The sequence below is a fragment of the Lonchura striata genome, chromosome 2, assembly GCF_050655825.1.
Source record: "Lonchura striata isolate lonStrDom1 chromosome 2, ASM5065582v1, whole genome shotgun sequence".
NCBI classification, from domain to species: domain Eukaryota; kingdom Metazoa; phylum Chordata; class Aves; order Passeriformes; family Estrildidae; genus Lonchura; species Lonchura striata.
The window spans coordinates 69,122,656-69,150,567 of NC_140704.1; the positions used below are offsets into that span (position 1 = coordinate 69,122,656).

General features: G+C 39.1%; 1 protein-coding gene across 16 annotated transcripts in view; it reads right to left on the bottom strand.

The window, feature by feature from the left end:
• LOC116183231 (uncharacterized) overlaps positions 1-27,912 on the bottom strand; it is a 274,914-nt gene that overhangs the window by 242,025 nt on the left and 4,977 nt on the right. The window contains exon 2 of one of the 16 annotated variants that reach the window (XM_085571525.1): positions 1-27,543. This exon is cut by the window's left edge and continues 36,286 nt beyond it. The exons of the other annotated variants lie outside the window; for them this stretch is intronic. The gene's annotated coding sequence lies outside the window, so the exon portion shown is untranslated. The remainder of the gene's footprint in view (positions 27,544-27,912) is intronic. 16 annotated transcript variants of the gene reach the window in all.

Genomic DNA, 27,912 nt, shown 5'->3' on the forward strand with positions numbered 1-27,912 from the left:
TCAGATGACCTATGAATAGCAGCATTTGTGAAAAGCACAAAACCAGAAAAACCACTAGCACACTTTGCTGTGCTTTCATGCCCTGACACTTCTCTCACCATATTATCCTCCTTTCCCATCTGTGTAATGCCAATCATAGTATAAAAATCCAACTGCAGATAGATCCTCATAGTCCACATAAAAGAAGTTTTGCTTGACTGCATTAATTTCTAAGTTACAAATCTGTGATTTGTCTTTCTCCTTCCCAGCTCTCACAAATGGACATCGTATGCTCGCTAATGCCATTTTCTCCATTTAAAAATCCCATACAGACTTATCTGCTGTCTTTCTGTTTGCAACTATATCCCTAACATAATGGATCACGGCCATTAAATAACAAAATTAAAGCACTAGGAAAAAAAAAATCAGACAAAGAAAACTATTAGATAAAAAGAGTCCATAATAAGATGTATGCACCAGCTCCTCATCAACTGCAGTTCTCTTTTCCTACACTTGAGTTACTCCCCTACTTAAACTGCAATATGGATGCAGATCAACAGGCTTGTATCTTCATGTAATTAAGGAAATGTCTCTGCTTTGCTGAGGCACTCTGCCATAACATACAAGTAGCACAACAGGATTAATTTGCCACCTCTGCCACCTTGCCCATTATAGAATCCTTGACTCAGACTCATCCAGGTGAGAAGGGCCTCAAGAAGCCCGTTATCTAACTAATTCCTGAAAAAAGCCAGCTAGACTCAAACCAGCTTACTCAGGGTTTTATTCAGTTGAGCCTTTAAAGCCTCCAGTGATGGAGGGCCTCCAAGCAATCTATTTCCTGACTGTTCTCACACAGGGAAGGCGATTCTCCTCCAAGACAGTCCATGACATTGGTTCTCACTCACTTCCTACATCTATGCAGAGAGTTGCTCCAAGAGGACACCTTCTACGCTTTTCCCACAGAGTGAAGATAGGCTGAGGAGCCTGCCTTCACTGTACTGCACTTTTCACTTTTCCTGGAGATAGGTACAACATTTGGCTTTGTCCAGGAGTTGGGGCTCTTCCATGACTATTCAAAGACCACACACTTGTACATACATGAACCAGCTCTCTCAGCAGGCTTGAATACAGCCTGCTTTGTCCCATTGACTTGCATGGGTCAAGTTCTCCCAAGTATACCCAGATATGGTCCTTGTCACTTGATGGGGCTCAATGTCTTTCTTGAACTCTTTGATTAGGAACAGAGACCTGTGAAACCTCACTAGTGAGGACTGAGGCACAAGAGACACAGATACCTCATCCTTACCTGTGCCCTCTGCCACTAATTCACACATCCCACTCAGAAACAAGCCTCATTCTTGTCCCAGAACCCTGTGACTATTCATTCCTGTCCCAGACCTTATGGCTAATCTTGGTACACTCAGCATATACCCTGTCAGTACCACTGGTGTCCTGGCGCATATGCAGGAGGAGGTGACGGTCAAAAAGACAAACAAGCCTCAGCAGACTTCCCACACCATCCCAAGTCTGAGCACCTGCTAGGCAGCAAACCCACAAAGGCTTCAGGTCAGTGTGGCAGATAGGTGCCTCCATCCCACACATGAGAGATTCTCCAGCAGCTATTACCCTCCTCTTTCTCTTTGTACAGAAACACAGATAAATTAAGCTGTGTCTGATACCTCCCCTGAAGGCTGTATTTTCAGGGCACAGCACCTGTTCTGTAACTACAGAATAAGCCTGCTGCAGGTGCAGAATTTCAGGGCTTTGGGAGAGCATTCCAGAATAGTACAGAAGATAAACAACTGATTAAATGAAAGAACTATTTTTCTTAATACAAATGTTGTTTAAAAAGAACCCAAACCAACAATTTCCTATATGTGTATAAAAAGCCCAAAGCATAAAAGTATTTGCTCAATTAAAGAAGACAGAACATGTGCACAATTCTTACTCAATGAGTGACCCTGCAAGAACAGTAATATAAAAGATTCCCCCACCTGAACAAGTTTCAGCAATCTCTCTTCATGTTCCAAGCTTTGTACATGCATTTAGGAAAAGCATTCCCCTCCGTCCTGCACCAAGTCACACACAGTTTGTTACATCTCAACAGCCCCCTTCAAAGTAACACCATTTGTTTGTAATGAATTTTCATGGGTAAAACAGACTGGAACAAAGCAAACACTGCAGATAAAAACGGATTCAACCTCACAGCTCAGTTCACCATGGTTACATTTATTATTGAAGCTTTTGCCAGAACAGCAGTGATACCTCACACTACCACTACTACCATGACCAAAGCTACATAGAAACAAATGATTAAAAATACACCATTTTATACCAGACCATATGCATTGGAAGTTTACACCAGATCAGGTTGTTTTACAGACCAGAACTAGTTTCCAGAAATTAGGAACAAAATTTCATAGAACTATACTTTTACACCCTTTACGTCATACAATAATGACCACTGCATTATCTCCCAATGATATTGAAGCATTCCTTATGCTAACTAGCAACAATGACTAGTGAAAACCAGATTTCATTGCCAGTTCCTTCATTAAACTGTGGACTTATTACCTGCTCATCTAGATAAGCAGTGGAATTTTAGCTACCCGTTATCTAAGGTATATGTGACATTTTAAAGGAAATGCAATTGAACCTTTTCCCTATGCCTGTTCATAGGATCATCTAGCAGGCAGTGTCCATTTGGTCTGCCTGAGATGGAGTTAATTCTCCCCTGAGCTGCCCTCACAGAGCTGTGCTTTGCATTGGTCACTGGAACACTCCTGTGTTTTGCCTCTGCTGAGCAGGGCTGGAACAGCATGAACACTGTCTCCCCAAAATTCACCAGTAGGCTGGAGGTGAGAGATATCTTGGGAGGGGACACAGCCAGGACCAAACTGACCAAGAGAATACGAGCTCAGCTCAGATATGAAAGCTAAATTAAAAGGGGAGGAAATGGCAGGGGGCTATTTGTTATTTACAGTACTTTTCTTCCAGAGCAACTGCTTCTTGGGAAGTGACATGACATCACTTGCTCATGGGAAGTAGAAAATAAAATATTTTGGTTTGGGTTTTTGTTTTACCTTTTACTGCATATTCACAATTTTTCCTTTTTCTTTCTTAAACTGCCTTTACCTGTGAGGGTTCATTCTATTTTCTCCCCTCTGTTCTGCTGCAAAAGGGAGTGATGGAGCAGCTTGGCAGGTACCTGGTGTCAAGCCAAGGTCAACCCACAGCACAACATTAACTTAGACAGCATCACTTCAGTAGTTTTGTGGTCTACTTATGCAGCTAAAATTACCTTGGCCCAAGGCATCTAAAAGGGCCAGAGTAAACCACCAGAATAGTCCAAAAGGTCAAAGGTCTGGTCTGAAACTGAAGGCCATGTAAGACAACCACTGGTATGGCATTCTCAGCTAAAGCACACACTAGATGGAGTCTGTTTATCTGTTTGTATATCAGTTTCAACCTGTACAGGAATATCAATTACTTTTCAAGGATAGCCCTCACCTTGTTATTTCAAAAGTGAGGAGTGATAACAGCATATGTTGATTTTCTTATCTTTCTCACAAAAAGTCACAATTTAAAATAAACACTAACCTTGCATCTCATGGAGAAAAGGACATTAATTCACCAGATTTTTAAAGGTGTGAAATTCAATTTAATAATAACAACAGGTATATTAAATAACAAAGCTTTAGAAAATATATGTAATTAGGTGAGAACATGGTCATTTAAGCAGATATTTCTATTGAATCTTTGCTAGACTCCACGCTTGTCACCAAATTAGATGTTGTCCCATGGTATGCATTATAAATGAGGCAATTCATTTCATGAGGTTTATAACCAGTGACTGGAATTATAATCAACAATATATATTAGTGCTTTCTAATATCTATAATATTTGGGGGCTTATTATGAGTTCACTCTAGTTGCATGTGACAGTAACTCCCCTGTCTTTATACAGACTCCTGATTTATGCAGGGGTACACAAGAATAAAGTCTTCAAATTTATTTGAAATATTCTGGTACTTAAATACATTTTAAAGGTACACAGACTGTTGTCAGATTATTGGCATACAACAAGGCATTTGCCAAAAACAGAAGAATGGGATGACTTTTGTTTTTAAATGGCTATCATCATTTACAAACTGCAATGTTGCCATTTGCATAAAGCTGAAGGTCATTTAGTCCCTTAGCCCCCAGAAACAGCAAAGGAATGAGACTATTCTTTTTTTTCTTTTTGAAGCTACTTGCTGCAATACATGCAGCAATCCTGTCTCTCTTCTGCAATTCTGATTAAAAAAATAATAGAATACATCTTTTCCTATACCTATCATTGAATCATACCACAAAGTTTTTCCATTTCTCTCAGCAGGAAATGCCCCCACCTCCAACAGCTGTAATCATTTAAAATGCATCACAGTAATCTTATCCCATAGGTATCTACTGAAATTTTCTACCATACATATCAGATGCATTCTCTATTCACATGTCAAAGAAATAGTAAAATTATACTGTACATGCCACAAAAGCAACAAGAAAATTTCTGAAAAGTCAGCATCTCTACAGAAACTTGCTGGGGGTGGGAATTGTTTTATGTGCAACATATTTAGACACTGGGCTGCAACTAAAGTTACAGTAAAGCAGGGTTTCTCATTGACAGGAAATGCCAGAGTCCAGGACAAGCAAGACTAAAATATAGAAGTATTAGTCTCTATACAAACCAGAAATGTAAAGAGATCCCATCATATTGCCCAGGGAAGACTTCCTGAACTCCAGAATTTCAGTGAAATTAAGGCTTGCTAATTTTCCTTCTCCTTCTTAAGTATCTGATACTGTATTAAGTGATATCCTCAGTTTTCCTGATCAGGTACATAGGCTCAATCAGCCCCATTAAGCACACTGTCCCAGAATCACTGTCCTTGAAAACTCTTCCCAGGTTTGCCATTCCTTAAATCCTGCCTCTGAGATCTCTAAGGTCCATTCTACAGAGACAAGGCCAAACCCATGTGAAACCCAATCTCATCTGGTTCTTGGCATGGGAGCATAAAGCATGGAAATTCTAGCTGAGCTATCCAATCTATAGCTCTTCAAAATTTGCCCTTCCCAAGAGAGCCTGCTTAGCAGGTTTGCTGCACAGCGACACAATCTGGAATCCTGACAAGCAGAGTGCCACAAGACTGATGATGCAAGGCTTTCAAGATACTCAGCTCAAAGGCAGAACTAAGAAGTGGACAATTCTGACCTTAACACCACAAGAGTTCACGTCAATCCAATCTCAGATCCTGCTGAACGGAAATCCCACTGCTCTAAAAATGTTGCAAAGAAAACATTCCAGGCTTAAGAAGGTGACATTCTTCTGAACACATCAAGTTTCTTCTGTTTATCTCCAAATATTTGTCCACACTCAGCAGCACCTTGGGTCAGTGTGTCATTTTCTGCACATTGATCCACTAGGCTGATTAGAATAGAGACAGAAAACTTTTGTTAACAGGAAAAAGTTTTTCAACAAATAACCAAGAATTGAGCTGAGCTTCAAATGCTCTGTTTAACTAAATTCCAGCCAAAGCTTTCAGGTATAAGACTGGTTATTTCACACAGCTGTGAAACAAGGAAGAACAAGAACAACATTCAACAGTTACTTGGGGATTATAAGAAATCCAGAGTGTTTAAACTATTAATCATATTCTTACTAAGATTCTCAATACATGTTATTGTGAAAGCTGGAAGCATAGGGAATTATTCTAGCCTCTGAAGAATATTTTGACTTGATGGGATATAAAGTAATTTTGTAACTATGTAAAGTATAGCAGAACCACATACACTCAAAGAGCACATACTCTCTCAAAGAGAGCTGATTTCTACTATTGCAAATAATAATATTGTCTAGGCCACTGAAATATTGAAACACTTAGCTAGAAAAAGACATTGATTTGGTTTCTTGTTACAATAAGCATAAATCTAGAGTATTGCCACTGAAGCCAGAGTTCCTGCATAGCAGCGCCAAAGCAGCACAAGTGTAGACTATCCTGTCAAAATTCTTTAACCTCTCCTGTCTTGAAAGCTACAGTTGAGAAATAAAAATAAACCACTCCATAATCACACACTAGAAATCCATAATGATGTCATCTTTTTATACTGAGACTCTGAAGGTAAAGACTTACTCAGCATGAAGACAAAGGCAGAAAAACCTATGATGTACAGGAGGAGATACACAAGACAGAAGACTCAGCACATTTCATTTGCAGGCTGAGGAGTAGAAAGAATAAACATTTCTGTTTTTTTTTAAAGTTTTGCAGCAAGTCCATGATCAGTCTGAAACAGGATGAATATAAAAACACTGAATCTTCATACTTAAAATAAACATGCAAGTCAATTGATCAAGAAAGCACAGAAGGTGTTAAACCATGAACCAAGAAAAACATCTTCCCTTTCAAGCCAGAGATTTAGAAGGAAAGAGTGAAAAAAATATGCATTGGTGAGTAGCCATTGTAAAAAGTGAACAGCAACACAAAAGCATTAACATCGTGTCCTTAAAAAGATTTTACAGCACAGTCACTGGCATTCAGCAGAAGAGGAAAAGCCCATATCACTGTAGAGTCATAAATAAATTGCTGAGACATCAACTGATGTTAAGGTCTTTTTGAAGAATACACAAAAGGCTGAAGGCTATAAACTTGTCACATCAAAACAGGGAAGGTTAGTTTCCTAAAACATGAAATAATAAATAAGTGAAGAAAAGTCATGAGGTAGTCTCCCACATGACTTTCTGACTTGGACAGGGATGCCAAAGGACTTAGAGAAAAGGGATTTAATTCTTTGTAGACCACTATGTTTAGACAACTCTGATGGCTCTTTGTTTGCTTCCTCCTTGAAACCTTCTGACTTGTATTATATATCCTTACCTACACTGTCATCTGTCAGCTGTGCTCTCAGAGCAATTTAACTGGTATGTCCTCAACTGGCCAGTTGTGCTCAAAAGGACACTACTGTTTTCCAAGTTCGGCAGCTATCCCCTATGCACAAACACAGCTATTCACTTACCACATTCATATGTGGCTGCTGCTGCACTGTGCTTGATTCTCCACTACAGATTTCCAGGAAGCAATCTCACAGCTGAGCAATCATGACTCCCAGCGCAATAAAGTGCCACACTTGGCTCCCTTCAACAGATAGTGCCTTCTCTACAGCACCTAGAGAAGGACTAAGGATGTTCTTTATATGAAACACACATGAAGGAATGGACCACCAACACATACTCTAGAGCCTGTATTTTTATTCTTTTTCCCTTAAAACAGAAACAAGTAGGATAGCATTTAACAGTATTTGAAACATGAAAAGCATCAGATTTTATATGGTGTGCAGAGGTCACAGAAATGCAGATATTTTGCCTTACACAGCTGTTTGTGCTAAAACAGCTACAGATCAAGTTAGTTTCAAAATGTACACTTTAAAGCAAGTTTGCCAGTTTCAGTATTTGCAGATTCTAAAAATGAGATTCTAGTCTTGATACCTGGAATTGAAAAATACAAGCCACTGTAAGACCTACAGCCACAAGAACACAGCATAATAGAAGGGACTGGTATTCTGGCAGAGGTATCTGATATGAAACTTCAAAATTAGTAAGGAAGTCCAAATCATCCCATACAGTAAAACGGCATTCAGAAGCCTGCCATAAGCAAAACTGTACACAGTGAAATACTTTTGACTGTACAAGACAAGAGCTTCCCTTTAAGCTTCCTTTATAAAACGTCTTTTTCTTCTGAATTTCCTTTCAAAATACTCTTTGAGCAGTTAAGAATCCTCCTCAAGTCCCATATGCATAGAGTTAATGTAGAAGACTTTCTCTTCAGCTTTTATTATGCAGAATATAAGGATCCAAGCAATGTTTTCAGCCTTTCCATGGAACAGGAGTCTCTATCAGTATCTCTATCGGTATCTATTTCATGAGGATGATTCTGAAAATAAGCCTGTGAATGCCTATCTTTACTCAAATGAATGGTGACAGTAAGTCCTGCAACACATGAAAGCATGTCCAAACCAGGAAGGGGAAACAGGCTTTCTGCAGTCACCTTACATATTTGCCTTCAGTCTTTTGAATAAAAGACAAGGCTGTACTGAGACATACCTTCCATAACTACATTCAAAGAACTGCTGTTTTGATCCAAGTTTGTTCTGTAAAGCTCCCACTACTTGCATATTCAAGTTCCTAGTGATACTAGGAAACAGCACGGAACCCTCTCCCTGAGTCAAACTGAGATAAGCTTTCCAAGGTGGTGAAACTCAGCAGCATTCTTCACCAGTTTCCAACTCTCTGCAAAGGGGACTGTTTTGTTTTCTACGGCATCAGGAAAGGGGTATAACACAAACAGTACTTCTGCAACTGGGGTTACCTGTGCTCTCCTCCTTTCAAATTTCAGATCACTTAGCTCTCAGGTCTTTGTGTAGACCCAGAAGAAGAAGGCTTCCGATTTTATGAGCACAGGGTGCAGAGTTCATCAGCAGCTGTAGAGCAAAATCATGCACTTCTAAACAGAGGCCAAATACTAATTCTGCTCTCACTATGATCAAAGGAAAAAACATCTTCAATGATTCCACTGTGCTGCTGCCAGATTATACTCTTTCAATCTCTTACCTGCCTCTTGTCCCCAAAAGTCTACCTATCACATTTGATAGTATCTCTACAAAGTTGTAAGGGCTGCAGAGACCTTTCTGGTGATTTTCAGATAGACATCTACAATGAGCACAGACAATCATCTCCCACCCGAGTTAGGCCAACTGAGCTCTCCAATATTGCTCAGGTATTGTATTACCATCCTGATAAGTCAGCACTAGGGCCTGGAAAAGAGGTTTTGGGATTTTATCCATTTCCAAAAATACTCTCAGAACACTTGTCATGGCTTCATATTTTATCACCACAACTTATTTGGAATAACCCAGAGCAATAGCATAACTACAAAATCACTAAATTATAAATACCATGCTAACGATTGGCCTCCCTTACAAGAAGACTGACTTTCTAGAAATATCCAGCATAACACTAAATTTTGCAAGTTTCAAAACCTAAGGAAATCCCAAATCCATTATAAAAAACACATATCCCGATGCTTATCATCTAACACGAAATGTAGTTGCAATACTTGGCTTTTTTGCAGAATTAGGACATGGTTTATGTATCAAATGCTACCAAACAAAAAAACATCTTTTGAAACACAGCAAAATAAAGTTTAACAGTTCCAAAACTGGAAGAACCATGGGCCCTTCCCTTAAAAATTCCTGTTGTTTTAACAGAATAGGCTGTACTATGTTATTAAAAAACAAACTTGGATTTCACAAACCAGTCTTTTATAAAATTTGCAACTTACTTTCTTCATTATGTAATTAAATGCTGGAGTTTCTAGAACACCCCATATTCTGCTGCTGTAGTAGTGAGGACTCCCACTTGCACATAAAGGCCTGAACTCTGCAGTTTTCACACAACTACTGGGTGAGATAAACCCACTGTTGACTAGAACTTCTGCTGCAGTAAGAAAAGCACCATCTATACCAGGAAATAACAGAAATTAAATCAGAACTAATTTAAGGACACAACAGAGAGGGGAATCACAAAGGTGCTTAAAACATTGGTTTGCCCTTCACCGTGTTTGGTGATCTGCGTTGCAGAGGTTTTTAATGAGGATTGATGACCAGCTGGGGTTAATGGCCCTCAGCTGCACCTCAGGCCATTAACTCCTCCCTATCAGTTATTAATCCCCAGGAAATACCCTGTACCTCTCTCCTTATTGCTTAATCATAAGCAGCAAGAGATGATCAACCAGTCAAGATCCTCCTGTGGTATGAGTACTCCTGTTCCTGCCTCTTCACACAGCATGTCTTGTGCTTCAGAACAAACTATTTAGATATTACCACACTGAGGTCACAAAAGGATGAAGAAACACATGTGACAGTGACAAAATAAACATTTTATCTGCTGACTGCATTTCACATTCCTTCTTTAGAATAAACACAATATTTATAGCTTGTATACTTTGTGAAATTATATAAATCTGTTTGCAATCCCACTGCTATTAGACTACTGGGGGCTCTTTTTCTTTGCAGCTCTAGAGCATACAATGGAGCCAGCACTCTTATTACTGCTAATTTTAAAGCAAGAATGTATCAAGCAGATGTTATCAAATTGTAGTCTGAGAAGTAAAAGCCCCGAGGTCAGACCAAGACACTGCACCCAAGAGGCCTGTGGAAGCACAGCATCACAGGACTGGAACACTGAGCTTTTCTTTGGAAAAAGCACAGCACAAAGGGGAGTCCATTCCTACCCCTGCTTTTCCCCACCCATCGAAACATTTGTTTGGCCTAATCTCAAACCCATATGTTAGCAGAGGATGATCAGAGATTTTGCACTTGGAACTAATATAAAAGTAAGAACAGAACCTTTATGTTTAAATTCTGTTGTAGAGAAAGACTGCAGCAGAAATGGATTTGACTGAAGAAAGGAAGTGGAATTTGTATGATACGACATCCTATGGACAAAAATTATTTTGTCTTTCTTTACTATTTGCACTCCATATTTGAAATTTCTGAGAACATGGCTATGAATCAGGACATGTATAAGTAACATCCTTCAATCCAGACCTGATGAGTTCCCCCACTCTGAAAGATTACACACAAATACACTATGGAGCGATCTGAATATCATTATCTTGACTGCATCTTCAGTGAGAAATCCTACATGTTCTCACAATGTCATTTTGTATCAACCTCACAGAAACAGAAAAAAGTTTACTTTTCCTTTTCCAGTTTATTTGAACTGTCCATGTTGTGAGGCTTGTGGGACACCAACATTTTTTAAATGGATCAACAAATTATGTCCTTGTGTCCGAGAAAAGTCTTACAGGTAAAAGAAACTGTGACTTTTATCCTATGAACACTGAGAAGATCATTGTCAATAAATGTTTAAAAACATCTAGGAAACAGACAGTACCTCAAGCCCCAAAGGCTACAAGCTGTTGATTAATATTATGCTCTTTAAAGGAATAAGATCACATTAAGCTTCAGATCAAAATATATATCTTTCTAGGTCACATTTACCAATGATCCATGGTGATCTAAATTAAATCAATTGCATATTTTATTTGTAGACAATTCATAAATTATGACCGCTCTGCTAGCCTACTTAAATGTAATTATCTACAAACATATACAATATATTTGAGCTCCTTCTGACAATGTCATACTCTTCATAGCTATGGGCAGGACACATTTTGAACATTCAGTAGAATTACATCAATTTAGAGAGTTAGAGCTAAATATCAACATTTATTCAATAAAAGTTCTCACAAGACATGGGTGCTGTCAAAAATAACAGAAGAATCAAGAAAAAGATTGTTCAAAGAAGTAGTATACCAAATTCCAGAACAGCTTGTTTAGGTCCTTATATCACCTCAGCTGTAACAACTTTTTCATCAACTTCAGTAGGCTTTGGACCAGGCTCCAAGTTGGAATGGAAGTTGATGATAAAAGTAGGAGTGCACTGGCTGATGCCAACAGGATTTGGATCAGTCCATTGTCATGAAAGCTGTTTACAATGTATGAATAAGTAATCCATGCTGTGCTATATACACTACCTCTCTGCTAAGGACAATTAAGCTAGTGTAGCTTACTGACTCACTGTTTTTACCATTTGCACAGCCAACTGATGTATTGCTGAATATTTTCTAAAACAAATCTTTAAGTCTTTTTTAAACTGAAAATCAAAAGATTTTAATTGGGTTTATATAAAAAAAAAAACAATAGAAGCTTTCTTCCTCCTACATTAGTGTCTTTTAACCCAAGAGCCAAGCCAATCCTGATGAAATATCTTTACATCAACTGTCCATGTTTTACAGAATGTGTTTCACTAATTAAATGAATCAGACATATCATATCAGTCACATTTATTAAATTTTGTTAATTATTAGGAACATTTTCATGCAAAGGAAAAATTTAAAATTTGTTTAATGTCATATCTATATAGAGTAGATAAAATTATATTCAATAAAGTTACTGATTTAATCAATTTGCTTGGAAGTAGGTGAGAGAACTATGAATAACTATGAACACATACGTCAGTTCACTTTAATACTAAAAACACACATTGTAAGCAGCAACAAATGTACATTTATAAAGATCATTTGTGTAATGTGCTGGACTAATAATTGTCAGATTCTGAACTCTTCTGTTCCTATAAAGGATTTACAGGATATAAGGGACTTCTATACAGCTATTGTGCTTGCCTCTTAGAATGGGGATTAAATAAGCAGTTATATCCATCTTAAGCTTTTGCACAATTTTTTGTAAAATACATACTTAAACTCAACTAATCACCAGAATGGGCTTCTGCAGAGACTAATGACTAAAATTCCTTGGTATACATTATGGAATAGTGGTTCACAATGGTCTCTCCTGTCCTTAAAGGATATAAGTACATTATGAAAACAGTACTACTGAGTAATGACTATAATATAAAGAAGCTTGTTTTCATGTCGTTATAATGATAATTCACACTTAAGAGTTAATTGTTCATGTAGGTTTCTACCAAACATATAATAAGGGAACACCAGATATGGTCCTTTAGAAACATCTATTGAAAGGGCTTTGGTCACTGGCATTTGTAATTCACAAATCACCCAACCTAGGAATACAAATCTGCAGCTTGAATGCTAAGACATAAAATAAGGTCTAGAAAATAAGTCTGCCCATAATTCATGGTAGAAGAAAGATACCAAGGCAGTTCAGCCCACTGAAGATCTTTGGACAATTGTCTGTGTACCTGGGAACGATTCCTAACTTCCAGTCTCAGATACTGCCAACTCTGTATCAGGTCAGAATCAGGCACATATGATCTCTTCTCCATTTCTACCCTGACTACTGCAAGAAGGAAACATGACCTTCTGGACAAGGAGGCACCACAGCCTGCTCCAATTAGACATTTGATTTAGACAAAACAATCTTATGGCTTGGAAACATACCCCACCATTGCAGTATATGCCTCAGCATATGTCAGAGTTGAGACAGCTACAATACAGAGCAACACCACAGAACATCAGAAAGCATCAGCCCATACAGAGTAACATCATACCACTTCAGAATGCTTCAAGCAGCTACCCATGAAAAGTAATACCACTTCAGAGGGCTGAAAGTACTTACCCTTCCTGTTCTTTAGCCCAACCTTTTATATATATCTCATGTTCATGCATTGCACCTGTGTGCCTTCTTTTTCCTTTGGTGATTGGCCAGTGCACCTGGGCACTCCATGTCTCATTACTTCCAATGTTGTTCCCCTGCTTTTCATAGCTGTAGCCTGCTGGGGATGAGGCTCAGTCCCAGCCCCATTCCCAATTACCACAAACAGTGTATCTACACCCCATGACATACTCACACGTCAGCTAAATGCAGCCTTTCTCCTTAGAAGTACAATCTACAGATAATGTGCACCTGAATTGGATCTCTTGGGTAAATGCTTGTAACTGGTTGGGATGTATCCAGTGTTTATAGGAACATCACACTTGAAGTATGGGTTGTCTTCCAGAGGAATCCAGACAAACTCACTAAGTGGGCCCACAGGAATCTCATGAAATTTAACAAGATCAAGTATAAAGTGCCGCACACATGTTGGGACAATCCCCCTTATCAGTACAGGCTGGGGGATGAATGGATTGAGAGCAGCTCTGCCAAGAAGGTCTTGGGAGTGCTGGTGGGTAAGAAGCCAGACATGACCCAGCAGTGTGTGCTCCCAGCCCAGAAAACCAATTGTATCCTGGACTGCATCCAAAGCAGCGTGGTCAGTAGGGTGAGGGAGGGGATTCTGCCCCTCTGCTCTGCTCTGGTGAGACCCCACCTGGAACACTCCATCCAGCTCTGCAGTTCCCAGCACAGGAACAGCATTGACTCATTGGAGGAGGCCAACAAGATGACCACAGGTATGGAGCTCCTCTCCTATGAGGAAAGGCTGAGGATTGGGTTTGTTCAGCCTGGAGAAGAGAAAGCCTTGGTGTGACCTAATTGTGGCCTTTCAGTACCTGAAGGGAGCCTTCAGGAAAGATGGAGAGGGACTTTTTACAAGAGCATGTAGAGACAGAGCAATGGAGAATTTATTTAAACTGAAAGAGAGTAGATTTAGATCAGATATTAGGAAAAAAGTCTTTACTGTGAGGGACTGAAGCACTTGTATTTGCCCAGGGAAGTCATGGATGTCCCATCCCTGGAAGTGTTCAAGGCCATGTTGGATGGGGTTCTGAGCAACCTGGTCTAGTTCAAGGTGTCCCTGCCCAAGGCAGGGGATTAGACTAGATGATCTTTAAGGTCCCTTCCAACCTGAGCCATTCTATGATTCTATTAATATAATAGTTCACTAGGATCAAAGATAAGGACAGATCAATCTCTAATTCTCTGAAATACAGATCTTAAATTTGGTATTGCCTAATATGTTTCTATCATTCTACAGACAGTGACAGAACAAAATACAACAGTAATATAAAGCAGCACTATAAACAATATCTATTTTCTGCTAAAAAACTTGCCTGCATTTTTAACACTAGAAATACAAATCTATATTCAATCCTTCAGAACCCAGCTTGCATTTTGAACATAAATTTGCTTCGTCTTACTCATGGGGAGAAGGAAGAAATCTAATCAAATTCTACTGAGTGTTTTCTCTGCTATAATTTAGTGGTAAAACTGGCAGGCTGCCTAACCACGTCAAAAAAAAGATACATTTGAAATGCTGTAACTCTAAAATAACAAGGAAGCTTTTAGCCACATTCATGTAGTGGAGAGTATGAAAATGTTTACTTGTAATGTTGTTAGCATATGAAAAGATTAATCTAACAGGAAAATACATTTTAAAGTTGTGAAATTGTCTTGCTTGGTGTATAAATATTTTATGTAAATAAAAGCGGATTTGAGATTCATATAACATTTATATATTTTTAAAACTAAAGGCATAGCAACTGACTCTGCAAGGCGTTTTTCAGTAATCCCCTCACTCTGCTATCTCCACTAACGCCTTTATTTGTTTATATTAGCTTTTCCCCTAATGAAGATGGCGCCGGTGGTTCTGTCTGGCTGAGCTGCTGACAGGACACCATCAACTTCCAGGGAAGGCATCACTGGGGGAGCAGGCTGCTGTTCAGCTCAGTGATTCTCACTGCAGGCTACGGTGAGAGAAAATTGATGCCAAAGATATGAATAAGGAAAGGTGACTTTCCCTCAAGATTGTGATTGGAGAATTCTGAGAAAATTGGGGTGACATATAGGGATGCTCCTCTAAGTACTTCAAATGTCTAGGGTAATTTCCTCAATTTCGGAGGTTTTTTGCCTCTTTTTTCATCAAGATGTCACCAGAACACAAAAGTCATTTTAGATCACTGAGGAATTGGAGACAGCTTCTCAATTGCATGATACAGAGGGGTAAAGGGGCCTAAACACAAGTGAAAAAATGAAAAAACAGACTTTTTATTTTTATTCTAACTCAACTTAATCAGGGATTAATTTTTATGTTTTTCTTTTTTTTTTTTTTTCTTTTTTTTTTTTTATTTCTAAGTGTCTTCCATTCAAGAAACAAACGTAATGGCCTGGCAGACTAATGGCCAACTAACAACACTAAGTACTTTTCATATGATGCAGGCAGCTGCTATCACAACCATCACTCCTGCAATCTAAGAGTGAGATTACTTAGTGGAAGACCCACCACTTTCTACCAAATTTCAAAGCTTTTTCAAAAGTTACATCAGACAATGAGTGTCTGAGCCAAGATTCAAAGAAAGGACCAACAATTTTACCACTTCTGAGGCTCAAATTCACAATTTTTTCACAAGAACAAAAATGTGTCCATTAGAGAATCTACAAAATGACACATTTTCTTTGTAATCTGGATAGCAATAAAGTCCATCTGAAGAACAAAATAGTCAATATCTAGTTATGGGGGAATGTGGTGAGTTACTGCCTCCCAAATCATAGTTATGGCACTAGAGTTTTTTGGGGTTTTTTATTAACTGTTGTTGAAAAAGGAAAACTTCCATGATCCATGTAGCTGATACAGTAAAAAAACCGTGTCATTCTAATTTAGGACTATAGTATAAATTTTTTCTCTATTGTCAAATCTAAATAAAACTGAAAGGGATAAACACAGTGAAGTTTATGCAGTGATAAATATAATGAAGTCTGTGGATTTGTGTCACAAAGTTAATCAAATCAAAGGCATTACATTCAAATCTAAATATAATTTCCTGGATGGAAGCATAGCCAAGTTTAAATGGTGCAAATTTGTGGATCATTCTGCCATTGTAAATGCTTGTGAAATTTTGGGGCTGGGAGAGGGATGGTGGGCTGATGCTAATATACACAAACAACTGGATGATTCAAGTACTTTGACACACCTGATCTGGGACCATTGGCTTCACCTCTCTCCTAAGACAAAATCAGACACATTCTGCATCAGGTTCCCAACTGAGTTTTTTAAAATGCATTTATGTGAGCCAATATGGAACGCTAAGGGATTTCCTCTGAAATGGAAAATTACTCTTAAGCAGTAAAAAAGCATGGGTTTCAATTGGGATACAGAAGCTGTATCATGAGAATGATCCAGCAAACAGAAAACTTAAAAATATATTGAAGATTCCTACAAAAATTTTACCAAAAGGCAGTCTGTACACAGAAATGTTCCCCATGGGATGGATCTTAACACTTGAATCAGCAAGACATGAACAGCTATGATTTCACTCCCGACACACAATCTGAAAGCGGGGGGGGAAGACAGCCACCTAAACAAATAACCCAATTCCCAAGTATAGATCTGCATCACTCAAACCAAAGATTGTTTTGTTATTAATCAGAATAAGAGAATCAACAATTAAGTAATATCTTTCTTTTAAATATCAAATGCATTGAAGCAGTAGTAATTTATTTTTGTGTCATTATTTCTCTTGAAACTATACAAAATAATATTTCAAAATACTGGTTTTCAAAAAACATAACCATTAGGATAGTTGTTACATATTTAATTTCATGCTCCACTCAGCATAAAGCAGTTGAGAGACTGCCAGCCAGAGCAAATTAAGTAACCGGTTAGATAATTTCCTGCTTAATTGAAAGCAGGTAGTTTTTAAAAGTAATAATTGATTTTGTTTCTAATAAGCATGTAGCTATTTCTTCCTTTTTCTACTCCTGTTATTAAAGGAGATTGCACTAAACCTTTGTACACTGTTAATGACAGGTATGGGAGGAAAAGAACTGGAGAACACTGTTTATATTGTATTTTAGATACTAATTGCAGCAAAAATAACAGCAGAATGGCACCCCAATATTGGTCTTGTATTTCAAGATCATTATATCAGAATGTAATCCAGGTCAAAAGTTCTCATGTTCTTCCTCTTCAAGGACAACAGGCGAGCCAGCAATCTCGGTATAGTTTAAGGTGAAGAAGCATCAACTATCCTAGCAGACAATAACCAACCTCAGGAGAGGAAAAAAAAAAAAAAAAAAAGAAAAAAAAAGAGGGAGGGGGAATTTGCTATTACTACCTATTACTACTTTCTTTTACTTTTAGGAATGGTCACTCCAAAGGAAAGCTGTGATACCTAAAGATGGTAGATAAAGAAATCTTTGACTGATGCTGTTATATGATATAGTAGAGAAGGACTTAATTTTCTACCATTGTTCAAAATGCACCTGTCACAAGCAATTATTCACTTGAAAATTTTATTTAAAAACAAAAGAATAATTGTTCTATTAAAATGTTTGAACAAAATATTACATTTTTGATCTAAAGAAAAAATTAAGATCACTGTGTCCATATTTTTATTCTATTCTTTGAAAATTAACAAAAGGAAAAGCCCATTCTACATGTGCAGAAAGTATTCCTGCAATCTTTGTCTTACAATCCAGTGTTTTGACAAGTTGCTATAAGAAATAGTCAAATTCCAGTGTGACTCATTTTAGACTCTATCCTCATAACTGTTGAGAACCTGACTGCTTCTCTTCCACAGCTGCATATATATAAGCAATAATTCCCTGAACTGAGTGACAGAAAACAACCTGGAGCCTAAAATCAGTAATATATCTGTACAAAATTAATTTTTATCTGTATAAAAAGCAGAAGCAATAGCATCATATATACATATACACATAGTAGATTTATAACCACCTCAAAATGCCAAGATGATTCTCTCAATGAAAAATCACTGCAGATTCCAGGCTGTCAGGCATTTTCCATATTGCTATTACTGATTAGCACACTGAGACAATTAAGACCTGCACCAGTTAGAGCAAGCAAGAGTTCCGCAGTCTGTCAGTAGGTTGATCCATGCATTACTGACACCATTTTGTGCAGCTTTAAGTATTTAAATCTGGTGTTTAGTATAGAAATCCTTCTTCTGAATTTACAGTCTTACATGCAAAGATTTAAAGAAAAACACTCTATCCTCACAGAACATAATGTAGAGCATGCAAGGGTATCATAAGATTTGGGGTTATCTCCTTTAGTTTCTGCTAAGTAGTCACTGGAATTTGCTAGTATGCCAAATGACTTGAGGTTTTTTGGTTTATCCATGCTGACAAATCTCTAAAGAAGCTAATAATCTTAACAGCAACACTATGATGCTTTTTCTGAAAATCATGGCTGGTAGCCCTGAGGAATTCTCATTTTGCTTAAAGGTCATCCATACAGTACTTACAGTTTGCTCATTCATATACAATGACACTAAATCATGCCTGTATTCCTGATAGCACTCCCCACTTTTTCACATGAGAGTACATATGTACAATTAGAACTCAAATCTCCTTACATATATGTGTGAAATTCAGTCTGTAATGCTGTGGTCTAGAGCGGTTAGGGAGGAAGGTTAGTAAGTGAAAAATGGGTATTTTATTAAAAGAACTAAAAAGCACATGCCTGAAGAACATGGTGTCATCATGCACTGCTATTGTAACATAATCATTCAATGGCAAAACAGTTCTAAAACTTCCAGACTTTCTCTACTTCCAGTCAGGAGTGCTTCATATATCTCACCATTTCTGAAGCTAAATGCTGGGTTTCCTACCAACTTATGTTTCCAAAAATACTGCAAAACCTGACATTAAGTAATATGTCTCACCTAATATTATGTTTATGTCACAGTGATTTTCAGTTCAGCAACTGACTGGATTTGGGCTAATTTACAATATCTGCTCTTGATATTTATAGGATTGCATAGCCCTCCTTTTGACTTCTTAGAGATCAAAGAAAATGACATTAAATCTGCAGATTGCTAGGCTGTCCATCACAGACCTTAGGCCAGGATCATTTAGGGATCAAACTTATACAAAAAGAAGGTGTGGGAAAGGAAGACAGAAAAATATGGTGCGGATGTCTGAAAACTGGAGATAGGAGAGGGGGATATGCTTTACTTCATTATATCCAAATGAATGCTTCTTGAATGGTCACTCCAGTAAGAATCTGTGATATCTAAGGGCAGTGGAAAAATTTTTGGTGGATATGCCTCTTCATATACTCCCTACCCCTCCACTCCAAACCCCACCCAAAAAAGTCTCAACCAACCAACCAACCAACCAGATTTAAAGATTTCATTCTTTATACTTGATCAAATGACAGATGTCCAAATTCTGCTTGAAGTTATTAAGAATTGCTGTCAAGAGACCTGGTCTTGTTGAACCAATGGACTAAATAAAGGTAGCTGATGTTTAAAAGGTACAAAGATACAGGGTAAACACATTCAGAATGTGACTGCACATTTACTGTATTATATATACACATGTAAGCACACATCTATGCAACTCACTTAAATACACTCTGTTTATGTTTAGGTTCTGAGGGCCAAAAAGATGCAGAATACTAAATGTGTGCTTTACTCCTGGTATTTTCACCAGTCTTTCCACTGTTGAAGACAATGATGCTTTGCTATTAGGACAGATTTTAGGGTGCTGAATTGAATAATGACCATAGGACACAACTATGTTAGCTAACTTGGCCAAAACAACTAAATAAGCTATTTTCAAAATCACCCCTAATTGACCCCAACTTACAGGTTCTCAGTTTTACATTAAATTTGTGCTAAGAGCTCATGGACAATTAATATAATTTTATTAGTAAGTCTAATTTCTGAATTACTCTCTGTAAGTATTTAAGTGCAGCTATTTTCCCTCACAAGCTTTAGAAAGAAAATGAGTCATTAAAGATTGCTAATGCATAACTATAGATTAATATCTAATAAATCATAATTATATGAGTAGGAATTTATACTCAAAATATTCATTAGAACAGGTTTACTTATCTAAATACATGGATGACCACTGTGTAATCTGTTTCTTGGAACAGAGACAATGCTGCATAACCAAACAAGTAAAAAGTTTTGGGGGAAATTAAGAGAAAAATAGCATAAAGTGGTGTCCTTTAAAAGTATATTTATGTATATGCAGACAAACACAAATTCCAATTTCTTTCTTCTTTGCAGTTTCAGACTGCAATGCATTGGCTTCTAAGAAGGCTGGACTGTAAGAGCAAGAGTTTCTAGACAAAAGTAGATTTTTAAGCTTCCCTTATCTTAATGACCTAAACCAGAACTCTGCCATCTACTGAAATAAAAATTCTGTCAAATTTTTTAGAAAATACAAAGTCACAGCAGTAAGGATCTTGTCTTTATCAAATAAGGTATTTGAAGAGGGTAGCCTGGCCAACGAAAATTCTTTAATCAATCAAAATTAATTACAACTCCAAGGAAAAATAATAATTCTCTGTTCTTGCTCCAGTCTTAAGAACATTTTATATTGAAGAAACCTAAACAAAAGCTAGATTAAAGGTTGAGATGCATCTTCTAACACACCAAGCTTTGTCTTGTCTTCTTTTGAGAGTTTATAGTTCTGACCAGATTACCGTCTGCATCATCTGCATTTATCTGTCACTCAAACTGGAATCACAGTAGTCACATCTGAAAGGAAGCTAACTAAGTTCTTTGAAATGTTAAATGCAGTTTTTACTTAAATAGCTAGAAAAACAAAACAACTTCAGACAGTTAAAATCTTCATGAAAATCTGGAACAAGTTCTACATGATGGTTCTGATTTTACATGTGATCTGTGTGCAGTCACATTTAAGGACAAGTCTATTCAAAATTAAGAACTATGGGTAGACCCACTTTCTCAAAAGTTATTAACCTCAAAACATCTGCCATAACCACCGTTCTGAAGTGTCCTCTAGAGGAAAAGAGAAATGGGGAGGCAGGAAGGAAGGGAAGGAGAAAGGTCCATTAGAGAAAATACGCACAGCATTTGTCATATATTAAGATAACCAGCCACACACTTGTAACTTCATCATTTTAAATCTGCACTGGAAATGCTGATCCCTAGGAAAAAAATAGTCCAGCATGGGTTGGCCAAAGAAAAACAAAGTCTGTATATATGTTATTAGATCCCTGAGGGTTGAAAGAAAAGTCTCTGTTATTCCCTGAAGGAAGAACAGAAAACAAACAAAACCCCTACTAAATAAAGTAAGCTGCACTGTGAAAAAAATTATCTACTCTTCCTCCTCTGTCAAATAGGAAAACTGTTAATAGCCTCAGCATTTCAGTGTGGAGCCAATTACCTCTGTCACAGGAGTAGCTACGGCTCTGTTAAGACAGGACCCTAGTTATTAGCTGGGCTCTGCTGCTGAGTCTGCACTTCCTTGTAGTCCAGCAGGATGACCTTTAGGATAACCAAGTCAGCCTCTGCCCCCATGTTATGCAGAGTTCCTCCCTATCTGCTGGCTTCACCAACCACTCAATATTTTTTTTCTTTCAGGATGTCACCTAAGAGAAATCCTACGAGAGATTTTGGCAATCTATCATGCAGATCAGTGTCCAGAGTCCAGAGTGCCCATAGGTACTGTTGGGTAGACCAGCAGGTGTCAGGGGGATTCAACTTACCTTAATTTTGCCTGTCCCTGCTTCCTGCACAGCAGTGATGGGGTTTATTGACTTAGAATCATAGAACTGTTTAGGTTGGAAAAGACCTGTATGATGATTGAGTTCAACTGCTAACCCAATACTGCCATATTCACCACTAAACCATGTCCCTAGAGTGCCACAACCACTTCTTTTTTTAACGTTTCCAGGGATGGTGATGTCCATTCCACGGACAGCTTGTTTCAATGCCTGACCACCCTTTCCACAAAGAAATTTTTCCTATTATCCCATCTAAATCTCCACTGATGCAACTTGAGGCCACTTCTCATCCTGTCTCTTGCTGCTTGGGAGATTAGACTGACCCCCAGCTCACTACAGCCTCCTTTCAGGCAGTTTTAGAAAGTGGTAAGATTTCCCCTGAGCCTCCTTTTCTCCAGGCTAAACACCCCCAGATCCTTCAGCCACTCCTCATCAGACTTGTGCTCCAGACCCTTCCCCAGCTCCATTCCCCTTCTCTGAATATGCTCCAGCCCCTCAATGTCTTTCTTGTGGTGAGGGGCCCAGAAGTGAACACAGCACTCGAGGTGTGGCCACACCAGTGCCGAGTACAGAGGGACAATCACTGCTCTGGTCCTGCTGGCCACACCATTGCTGATTGCGTGATTGAGGATGCCATTGGCCTTTTGGCCACCTGGACACTGTTGGCTCATTTCCAGCCCCCCTTCCTCCAGCCTGCAGCACTGCCTGGGGTTGTCGTGACCCAAGTGCTGCACCTGGCCCTGAGTCTTATTGAACCTCATACATCTGTGCTGCAGCATGGCATTCAAGGGTGCTGTGTGCCATGACAGACCACCAGAAGTGGAAGCTGATCTTGCAGGGCTGAGTTTCTAACTCAGAATATATACAACACAATAGTGTCACCCTTCCTGTGAGACTGTTTGGTCACATTACTGGGGCCAGCCTCCTCTCTCCCTAGCCTTGGCCAGGACCTTCATATTGCCATTAGCCCCTGTCCTGGCCACCAAGGTAGGAACTTCCAGACAACATAGTTTCAGTTGTTGACAGACCTGGACAGGAATGTAACACCAGTGGGAACCTTCAGCTGCTAATGCTTCCATGCTTCCATTGTGAATACCCTGGATGGAAATCTGTTGCTAGGGTCACCTCCAGCTGGTTGTACTCCACAGGTGAAGTGACCAGACAGCTATCCAGAGGTGTGCCAACAGGATAGGATGAATGTTAGGAGTGGTGAAACCTATATAGATGCAGCAGGAGAAACTTGGATCTTCTTCTGAGGACCCCTGTGGATATCAGTAGCCATTTTCCATAATTTGCAATGGAAATTTATATGGACTACTACTAGATTTGACTACATTTTCAGGGTTGTTCAAGAAGTGGGGGAACAGAGGCCGCTGTGAACTCCATAGGAAGTACAGTAGGAAGGACACAGAAAGGGAACTCTGTAGCCATGATGTATTATTTCAACCTGATGAAACTAACATACCAGCTTTAGTTAGGTGGACAGGCCACCTTATTGAGAAGGAATATTAAAATGTTGTTCAATAAACAGGCTGGAATTACAAGGTCAGAGTTGAAATCTTAGTTTCCTGTTGCTACTCATTCCAGAGTAGTGTAGTTGATTTTTTGGAGTAATTGGATTTTTTTTTCCACAAATCAATCTTAGTCACACTGTAATTAATAATAGCAATAACTAATAAAATAAATATGTAATTATAGTATTCAATTTTGAGGGGGTTGAATACTTTATGTATCCATTCATGCCCACACCACACAAAAAACATTTTTTAATTCAGTTAACTCAGTTCATAAAGTTAATATGAGCCCTCTCATGGCCAGACCCACTTATTGGGTGATTCTAGGGATGCAATGACACATAACGGAAATGTGCTATTTTTCATTTCTTATCCCGGTTTAAAGCCTGGAACAAATATCTTTCAAAAGCAAAGATAAATCTAAAATTGTTCCTATTCCACAGATTCTCTCCAGCAATTTCTTTTCTCTAAGACTACTTCACAAAACTTCACATCTGACAGTTCTACGCTTGTTGCACCATGCACAATTGTCCCAAATCTCTAACAGGACATCTGACAAACTTTTGCATCCTGAAAAATCTGAAGCAAATATACTTTAAATAAACCACAGTAAGAGACTCTGCACTGACACTATTGTGTCTTCCATGAGAAAAACAGATCCCACACTCTATAGATGACCTGGGTCTCCAAAGAGGCTCATACAGGGGTCTTGGAATTTGTCAGTCGGCCTGCCATGGGAAGCACAGCAGAGTCCTCAACTCATCTTCCTTTGTGGAGTTGTGCTCTCTCTGTGAACACTCCACTGAAGCTTCATCCTCTGTGCTATAGCTCATAGCACAGGCTGCCTGAAAATACATCCTTTAGCTCTCTACCTTCTTGAATGGGCATAAAGGGATCATGATAATGTAACCTCACAAAAACCAATATTAACTTTGGTCTTACTGGCACCCTAGCACCCTTCAGCTTCTAAGGAAAAATGGAGAGAAAAAATGGTTCAGAATAAGACAGTATGTTTGAATACATTCCAGTTATCAGAAGCAAGAGTCATGAGGCCCTACTAATACAAAAAAACTCCAAAGATTAAGAGAAATTTCTTACTTAGATATCTGTCACTGACATACCATGGTAAGCATTTTGCAGTACTGACAAGGAAAGTGTGTCAAAGACTGTTTATGAATCAATAAAAAGTCAATAAACAGTTCCTAGCATATGAAAAATTTTCAATATAATGATTTATTTTTACACTAAGGGATTCTTTCTTTCTTGGATAAAGCACATTCTATACAGTCAGCTGAAGACTATGCTTCCCATATTTCCTTATCGAGTCACTGCCACCATCACAACATATGTCTAGCCCTATTTTGGAAACTGGGAATTGTCTGTTTGTATTTCAAATGGATGAGGAATGATAAAAAGCTTTGAACATGTTTCAGGCATGTTGGCCCACACTACTTCACCAAAAGAAGTCCTCCAAGTTCAAAAGTGTCTGCCAAGGCTGCATACATGACATTTGCTATTTCAGTTCCTATGGGAGAGTGAAGATAAGATCCTTACGGGTAAGGAATAATATTAGACAATCTCTAGCCAAAGATTTCAGAGAATGCTTTAGCCTTTACTTTTTGGAAGTACTGAAAATGGCCCTGATCCAGTAAAGCTCTAAAGAACACAATTTAAGCACTTTGCTAGATTACAACTGTAGCATGCAATGGAAGAGAACGCAAATATCTAACTATTACAAACACTGGAAAACGGAACATAAAAGTACAGTTGAAGTTTAGTACTACATGGCAACTTCCATGTTCCTATGGACCTGCTCCTTTTCCCATAAGAAAATTTAATGGTAAATTGCCAGGGTATGGACCTAGTCTTTAACACAATCCCCTTATGCTACTGAGACTCTCTCTACAAATTTTCCACTTAATTCTTTTAGTGATATTTTGTGCCCAATCATATTTTACCTTATGCATCTACACCTACAACACCAGATAGAGCTAATCTGCATATACGCTACATGTGATGAGTTGTATATCAGGAATGGTGAAGCAACAGAGACAACAGGATGAGCTCTGTGCAGAGCCAATTCAGGTCTGATTGAGTTCATTAGCTAAGGCTGCAGCCCAGACCACTGCGAGATTCACATCCATACAAGTACTTTCATGTAGCACAGAATATGAATGCATCTTGTAGATCTTGCCCAATTATCCCTATACTGTGCTCCCAGGAGAGTCAGGTAGCAAATCCAGATGGATTTGAGAGGCTTTGGGATGGAGTTAGGGCTATTAACCCCAGACTGAACTCAGTCTGGGCTTTGGTGGGGCATGGTACAAATCGAGCCCGGATGCAGGACTGTTCCTGAGCTCCTCTCTGTGCACTGTGGAGCAGAGCACGCAGGCTCTGTGCTCAGGCTGAATCAATACCTCCAGCTCAGCACCATGCAGCATCAGGCCTCCGTCTGGACACCTGCTGCACTGGGTTCCTCTGCACTCCTGATAACAGGAGCGCAGCACAGACACACCCAAACAGGGTGTTGAGCAAGGCTTAATGCGTTGGTTCCATAGGGTAGGAATGCTGCTGGAGTCTGTCCAGGCACATACACAGTACTAGACGTTCAGAGCCACTCTGGGTCCTGAAGAACTGCTGATCAGACACCATTGCAACACAGTCCTTAGCTCGCATCAGAGTTTCCACAGGCCTCCTCTCCCCAACACCCCTTAAGCGAGTTTGCTGTGCCTCCTTTGTACGACACCCAGCACTTCCATCTGTCCTCAATCTAAGTGCAGCTCTCCAGGAAAACACATTATAGAAAGGTAAGATGCAAAGATGTAAAGGGCTGAACCTGAGACACAACAGAATCACAATACTGATGCAAAAGAAATCCCCAAATCAGTGTAAGTTCTCCACATAAATCAGAATGGATATGCTATGATTGCATTATACAGAGACCATCTCTATAATAGGATGCCAGCATACTAGCCTGGCTTTTTCACATCTAAAGATTTTGGTTACAATGAGTTATAATTCATTGCAACAATGGCAATAAATTAAAAGCACAAAGGGGCAATTACAATCACATTAAAACATTCCGTAATTTTGGAAAATTAATGTTTCACTAAGCCTCCATTTTTACAGATAAATTGAGTCAGAACTGTGCTGTTCCTACACTATGCTAACTAGTATCGGTGTTAAGCTTTTTGGAACCATATGGAAAGCTATCAATTTTTTTCTTAAGTAGGATTCTCATCACTTTGTTTAATATCACTACAAATTACACAGCCTAATATTTACAGATGGTTTCCTGTAGGAACTGTGAATCAACAAACTCCAAGACAATAGGTAGTAACTATTCATTCTCAAAGGAAGTAGTGTAAGCTACCTGCCAGAGGGCTGTACAGAAAACCTGGGAAGCTCTCTCACTTCCAATCCTTCATTTGACTCAGGGCCCCTTTGGGACTTTGGAAAGTCACACGGGGCAAATCTGCAGCAGTATCAAACTGTAGCATAAGAAGTTCCTGAATCGCATAAAAAAAAAAAAAAAAGTATAGATACATAAAATCACATTATTGGCTTCAAAAGTCAAAAATGTTTTAACGTTCCTCTGTAGGTTTATTTTATTTGACTCCTGATGCTTCTGCTGCAAGTTTTAGTGAACTCAGACTACAAAAGTTTTCTTAGCAAACCCAAAGCATAGAAGGATATCTATTAGGTCAATAAAACAGGGTATTTGCAAAGTTTGACATCAGCCCTAGCTCTTTCACAGAGACATCGAGCATTTTAAGTTTTTCAGATGAGCTAAGACCACAGCCTTTAAGCTTTCAAAACATTCTGTATGAAGATTTTCATGTACTGGACCACAATACCGGGGTAAAAAATGCTTCACGCTTGGGCAGCTAAAGAGAAAACAGTTTCCAGAAGTACTCAGCACACGGCAGTCCCGTATGCTGTTTGCATGTAATCCTCCCACCGCCTCAAAAAGGGGATCACACAATTACAGGCTTGCGGAGACGAGCGTCAGAACGAAAAGTCAGACCTGATGTCCGCATGGGAGATGGGTTACAGGAATCTATTTTCTTCAGTTGTGGGGGGAAAAGAAAGCACCTAAGGAGAATACGGTAGAAATCAGCAAAATCAGTAATAATATATATATATATATATGTATATGGTGAATGTGGAATTTTTTTAGACCACACAACCTTCGGGAGACCCCCATCCCGCCTCCGGTCCCGCAGCATTCCCCATGGCGTAGGGCACAGGTGAAATACCTGCGGGGGGTGAGGGGGCTAAAGGGCTGCCCGAGCAGGGGAGGGGAGCGCGGGGAGGCGCGGCGGGGCGGGGGCGCGCCGGGCGCGCTCCCGCGGGCGGGCAGCTGGAAGTCATTGCCCGCGGATCCGCGTCCGCGTTGCCGCGGCGACCGCCCCGGCGGCGCCAGCCGGGCCGCAGTGTGAATGGGTGATGTCACGGGCCCGG